General features: G+C 48.3%; 1 non-coding gene across 1 annotated transcript; it reads left to right on the forward strand.

The window, feature by feature from the left end:
- Positions 1-3,272: 3,272 nt before the first annotated feature.
- Positions 3,273-3,462, forward strand: LOC137505747 (U2 spliceosomal RNA). The gene has a single exon (XR_011020336.1). It is a non-coding gene; the product is annotated as a U2 spliceosomal RNA (small nuclear RNA).
- The last annotated feature ends 3,226 nt before the right edge of the window (positions 3,463-6,688 follow it).

Consider the following 6,688-nt stretch of genomic DNA (forward strand, 5'->3'; position numbering starts at 1 on the left):
GCCAAATGTGGGGGAAGTGTAGCATGAGCCCCGGTGCTGGTTCTGAGGAAGTTTCAGAACATTCTGAGGTAAGGACTGCCAGTTAGGCAGTTTGAAAGTGCCCTGATGATACCACAGGGGTCCCACCCCTCATGTCTGGTATCAGGGCGCTGGGTAAATCGAGACAGACCTGAAAATGTTAATAAATCTGCCCTGACCTGTACGGTTCTGTGAGATAGAGCCCATATATGGGTAGATATGATTTCTAGTCCCCAGGACAAAGGGTCAAAGTTAAAGCACTGGAAGAGCACGAGAAGTGTTCCCGGGACTTCTTCAAGAAGGTGTTGAAGGCCAAGGACACCTTTTCCTCAGTGCTGGTGGAGGGGAGGGAGTTGGTGGGAGAGGAGATGATCTCTGAGGTCAGAGATTTCTATCAGGGTTTATATAATGGTGGTAGAAAAGTAGAGCAGGGAACGATAGATAGGTATTTAGAGATACGGGAGAAATCAGAGGAACAGGTGGATTTGAAGCATCTGCAAAAGGAACTTACGGAAGAAGAAGTTCGGGTGGCCTTGTCTGGTATGGTTCTGAATAAAACACCCGGGAATGACGGGTTACGCAGGGAATTTTACACAAAACTCTGGCTGACGATTAAGCAGGACCTGATGTTAGTGATGCAGAAGATTTTTTCTTTTGGTGTGCTGTCTCCGTCAATGCGGGAGGGGATTGTGACTCTAATTTTTAAAAAGGGGGAAAAGAAATAAAGAACTGGAGACCGATAACCTTATTAAACGTAGACTATACAATTGTGGCTAAAGTGGTTGCCAACAGAATGAAGGGGGTTATGGAAGATTTAATTGAAGACCTGTGCTATACCAGGGAGGAGGTCATCAGATAATCTGACCCTGTTCAGAGATTTGGTACACTATTCTCAGTCTCGAAATGTACAGCTGGAGATTGAGTCTGTGGAGCTTGAAAAGACTTACAATCGGGTTGCACAGCCTTTCCCCCCACCTTTTCTTAACTTTGTAACTATGTAACTATTAGGTTAACTGCTCCCAGCCCCTCCTCCTGAGTTTCCTTTTTGCATAATAAGTAGTAGCAGATTTGCATATGATTTGCATCTGAGTTGAATGCAAAGTGTGCAGAAAATCTATTTAGGTGCTACACACTGAGCTGGTGGTTATTTCAGATGCAGCCTTAGTGGTATGCGCTGGCGTTCTCCTCGCTGTTCCACAAAATGTAAGTTACACATTTTCTTTTTGCTTAGCTGCTCCCAAGGTTTTAAATTTAGGTTAGGTCACTTGCCCGGAGGTTTGCCTCAACGTGGCGCAAGTGTCTAGTATAATATACTTTGCATGCAAACCATATTGGAAGCTAAATTTCCTCCTAGCTTAATAAATGTCAGCATTTGTCTTGGATGCAGGGCATGCATTTTTCAGTCTGGCAGAGGCAGTGTATGCCTGTGCGATTAACCATTCAATTGCAGCATGTGTTTAGGGATGTGCAGCCTTTCCCCCCACCTTTTCTTTACAATCAGGTTGCACATCCTTTGCTTTTTCAAGTATTGAGAAAGTTAGGCATTTCAAATGGCCTAACGAAAGTAATAAAAGGTTTATATCAGGGGATCCAGAGTCATAGATTGGTGAATGGTAACGTGGGGCTTCCATTCCCTGTAAAATTGGGTGTTCAACAGGGGTGTCCACTATCACCTATTGTTGTTGTGTGTGTGGTGGAGCCCCTGTTGAGACCTATCAAGGGGGATGGAGGTATTAGAATTATTGCAGTTCCAGTAGGAGATGGAAAATGTGCCAAATCCTTGGCGTATATAGATGACTTGGTTTTCTTATGTGGTTCACAAAGAGATGTGGAAAAGACAAACCTTCAGCTTGAGAAGATTTGTGATGTCTCAAATATGGCTGTGAACTGGAGCAAGTGTTCTCTCTGTAGTATGGGGATCGATGTAAATATACAAGTGGAAAAAGTGCCCTGGGTTAAGGAGGTGGAAGTTCTGGGAATAACTTTTGACACTCAGAACTCAGGGGTGCTTCATCCATTCCTACAGGAAGTTGCAGAAGATTAAAAAGAAATTACGTTTCTGGAGGCTTAGGCGACTTTCTTTAATCAGGAAAATTTTAATTATTAAAGCTGTGATCTTGCCGTTCATCCTGTACACTTGCTTGGTTATTCCACCTAGTAAGCAGTAAGTACAAAAATTTATGAGGAGCTTGTTTATGTTCTTCTGGGGATCGAAAATGGAAGGATTTCCAGGGATAAGGTGGTAAAACAGGTGGAAGCAGGAGGAATAAGGATGCCTGATATTGAATTTTTTCTGTCGTTGTATTACTGGCTAAATGCGCTAAGGTTAGTAAAGATGTCAAATGCTGCTGCCTGTATGACAGTATTTTTATGGTAGGCAATTTATTAAATGGGGCTTTCTGAAGAAGGATCTGACAAGGCCGAAGGCACTTGGTGACTCCGCAGTTCTATCTTCGGTTGAAGGACTTTTGGGACAGGTGTGGATTGCAGTCCCAGGGTCTGGAAGCCGGAGATAAAGGAAAAATTGTTAAGTTGTGGAGGAAAGAGGAGGTTGTAAACTATGTGTCGTGCCTTAGCTCTAAGCAGTCGGATGGAAACCTGGAAGAGATTTAGATATAAAGGGCTTTCGAACAAGCAAAAGGAGGTGGTGTGGCAATCGTTTGTGTGCGGTCTTCTGACAAAAGCATTCCTAAAGAGTAGGGATTTTACTAGGAGTGATAGATGCCCTAGAGGAAATTGTAATGGTCCGGAGGATGTGCTCCATCTTTTTTGGAAGTGTCCTTATGCAAATTATTTAGAATGCGATGTAAAACATTTTTGGCAAACATCATTGATATGATTTTTCTTTTCTCATAATGTTTACAGGCTTCAACTCAGGTAGTAATGTGCAGAAGAGGTTAATATGGTATTTCTGTTTTTAAAGAAGTCTTGTTGGATTTACTGAATGCTTTTGTTTTTAAAAAGAGGAAATTGCAACTGATCAGGCCTTAAAGTGTTTACTGGCTCGTCTATATGTTATTTATCTCTTTGATGTTAAAAACAGTGGGAAGGAGAAGGCGGGATCATGGGGGAAAACATCCCAATGTAAGTATCTAGTTAGGTAGGTGGGCCTTGGCTTTAGGTATTCTTTGTTAGTGATAAGTGTTGTATTTAAAATGTTGTCTATACCTTAAGATTTTATGAACGATTTTACCGGATGATGTGAAAAGAGAAACTGAATTGCAAGTAATGCGAGAGTGTTATAATGTGCAATGATAGTTTTTCAGAACTGATCGGTAAAAAAAAAAAAAATCTGTTCTTATCAGTTTAATATCTGATATATCCCCTATCTGTGGACCATATATTAAATGGATTTTTGGAACAGGGAGATGGAAGAAGAGCTTGCTCTGTCAACTCCGCTCATCGACCTGGTATTGCAGTACCTCCAGGACCGGTGCACTACTCTCTCTAACTGGTGTCAAAAAACAGATCAAAACTCAAATACCCAGCTGACTAACAAAGTGGAGTGAACTGAACTGAAGTTGAACTCCAAGGGACCTTCTGCGAAGTGTACTTTGGCTGAATTTATGTCTGTGCTGCTACTGCTGGGTGCAGGATAGAGTTGAAATCCTCTCCCCACTGACAGTAAAAACCTTGTTTCAAGTTGTGTCTGCTTTCTTTGTGCATCTGTGTCATTTATTGAGTCGTATTTTTCCTGGCGCTATAAGAAACAGAGAACAGAAAAAAAAATATTATTTTGCATTGACTGTGCGTGGCGTTCTTACTTTACTTGCGCTGACAGTTGCTGCGGCAAAACTCCATGACCGGACAACTTTTCTTCATGGTTGCACTTTGTCCCCTGCAGGAGCAGCAGCAGCACCTCCCCCCTGGAGAGCTGCCAGCGGACTGGCAGGCAGAGCCCTGGCTGCTGCTCCTTACATAGCCGCTGCCCAGGGCATTATGACATCATCGGTTGACTTCCTGTGACCCCTACAGCCCAGCACAGGTGCCTCTATCAGTGTGAGGCTGTGATTGTGTGTAGCAGGCAAGGAAGGCATCTCCTGTTTTGGCTTTCCACTCCACGGCCTGTGTCTCTCTCTTGTGGCACACCCCGCATGTCCAGACAGAAAAGCGTTTAAGGTGTCTTTTCAAACAGCCAGAGCAAGCCTGCCAGGCTAGAGACTTGACTTCCTCTGCCCTCCACACTCCTAGCATGTTGCCGGAATGCAGGAAGCCGGAAGCCTACTTTACTTTTCTTTTCGACGTGGAGGCACGGCAGCGGAGGGGTGACGGCTGTTCCGGCGGTGGGCGGGGCCATGCAAATGCCATCAGGCGGCAGCTGAGCCTGGCCTGTGCGTCTGCGTTTAGCACAGGTGCACCCAGCGCGGCGGCCCGGTAGGCCTGCAGAGGCAGTGGGAAGGGCCCCCCCCCTGACAGCCGGTAGCCGGCCAGGGTTAGCCGGCTGTGCCGTGCGGTGCTGTCCTGTGCGCTGGTCGCCGCTGCTGCATTTAGAGAGTAGTTTGCCTTAATTCGCACAGAGGGTGCAGCGTCGGCGGGCGCGGCTGCGGAGAATAATTGGGTTATCGCTTCTCGGCCTTTTGCCTAAGATTGGTTAGTATACTAATTGGTTTCTGGGCGAGAGGCGATCCTGGGTCCTCCTAGTGGGGGCCTGGGGGAAAATGAGAGGAGGATGGCTTCCTCGGCTGGTGGTGGAGTTGGAGGTGGAGGAGCTATGAGGAGACTAAAAAACTCGCTGCAATTTCTGGTTAAGCCAGGTTTCAAAAACGATATCAACCCAAAGAGGTTCGTGGATGACATCCTATGTGACCGTCTGGACATTGACAAGCGTTATGGAGTGTTTGCCATTTTAAGATTTCCCAGCACAGGGTATGTATGACGTGACCTTTTTTAATGAAGACAATGCTTTGAAGGTTCTGGAAAAGTTTAGAAAATGTAATGAAGATTGGGTACAGAAGTCCAATTATGTTAAACCTTTATTTGTGGAGAAAGAGAGGCAGATCGTGGTACACATGTATAACCCGTATGTTGAACCTGAGGTGGTGAAGGTCTTTTTGGAGAGGTACTGTGAGTGTGTGAGCCAGCCCGAGAGGGTCAGGAACCATGTGGGCTGGTATCGCAGCAAGCTGAAATTTACAGGAAGATTCCGGAGACAAAATGGAGGGAATGAGCTGGTACACCCTCCGCCAGTGTTCTCAATTGCAGGGGAGCGGGGTTATATAACCTACCCCGGCCAGCCCTTGTACTGCAAGAATTGTTGCAAATTTGGCCATGAGACCGCCAGGTGTGAGAATGAAAGACTGTGCAGGCACTGCGGGAGACCTGCTCACCCTGGTGCAGGCTGTGGAACATCTAAAGTATGTGACTTGTGTGGAGTGGCCGGGCATCTGGCTAAGGGGTGCCCCAAGAGAGACTCTACAGGTGGGATTTACACCTATGCCAACGCTGTTTGGGCTGGCACCTGGAGAAGCTGGGTGACGGGGACCCCCTACGAGGGAGACAAGAGTATTGAGACTGTACGCAGTGTGCTGCATGAGATGAGGCCGGCAATAGAGCCAGCTGCTGGGCAGGAGAAAGTTACTGACCCTCCCCCCGACCCTCGGAGTGTGTGGATGAGAGGGCACCTGCGCTCAGCAGGGAGGCACTGCCCCAGCGTGTGCAGGCAGCCAAGAGACAGTGTGCCCGGGATGTGCGGAGCATGCTGAATGCCCCTGATGTGTCTGTTCCCCCGCCTGTGTCCCCGCAGAGTGGTGCAGCTGATGTGCTGGTTCCCCAGCAGAGTGATGCCGCCAGTGAGGTGCCTGCGCCTCCCCGTGAAGTGCCCAGCGCTGCTACTGAACAGCTGGGGTCGGAGGAGATGCCGTGTGAGGTTCCAGGCACGGCGGCGGCGGCGAAGAGTGTTCCCCCCGAGACATGTGCGCAGCTGGAAGCAGCTGCAGAAGAGCGGGGAGGAGGAGAAGTGCCTGGAGAACGATCTGCCCCGAGTGAGGAGGTGCCAAACAGGCCTTCTGATACGCAGCTGCTGCGTGGGCTGGATGGCACTTGTAGTCCGCCTGGCCCCGATGCGCTGGCTGAGCCCAGTAGTGCCGCTCCGAGCGGCGAACATTGGAAGGGGGCGGGCGGTGCTGACTCCGCCCACCAGGCAGAAATGCCCAATCCGGAGCCTGTGCAGAAGGAGCCAGGCGAGAATCTGCCTGGCAATAATGACGTCAGTGCGGAGGTGGCCAATCAGGCTGAAGAAAAAGGTCGCGTCATGCCCTGTGCTGGGAGAAGCTTGGGGAAAACAGCTGTTCCGGCTCCTGCACAGTCCGTGCAGCTGTGCGCGGGAGATTCCCCCAACGGCTCTGTTAATTTAAATTCTGGAGGGAAAGAGGAGCTGAGTGACAGCTCAGACTCCTCTGACAGTGAAAGATCCTCCCTGGTGACTGTAAAATCGCAGGATCCCCTGGATGTGGGCATTGATCCTAACAATGCAGAGGGGGATGTCAGGAGAGGAGAAGAGAATGAAGACAGTGATTCCCTTCCCTGTTATCAGTTACCACCGGACAGCAGTGGTGACTCAGACTTTAATCCCGGGAGCAGGAAAAAGGCTAGGATGGAGGAGGAGGAGAGCTCAGATGAGGGTTCCAGGATGGAAATTGCTGACTCCCCTGCATCCAATATGTCGCAGTCC

The sequence above is a fragment of the Hyperolius riggenbachi genome, chromosome 4, assembly GCF_040937935.1.
Source record: "Hyperolius riggenbachi isolate aHypRig1 chromosome 4, aHypRig1.pri, whole genome shotgun sequence".
NCBI lineage: Eukaryota > Metazoa > Chordata > Amphibia > Anura > Hyperoliidae > Hyperolius > Hyperolius riggenbachi.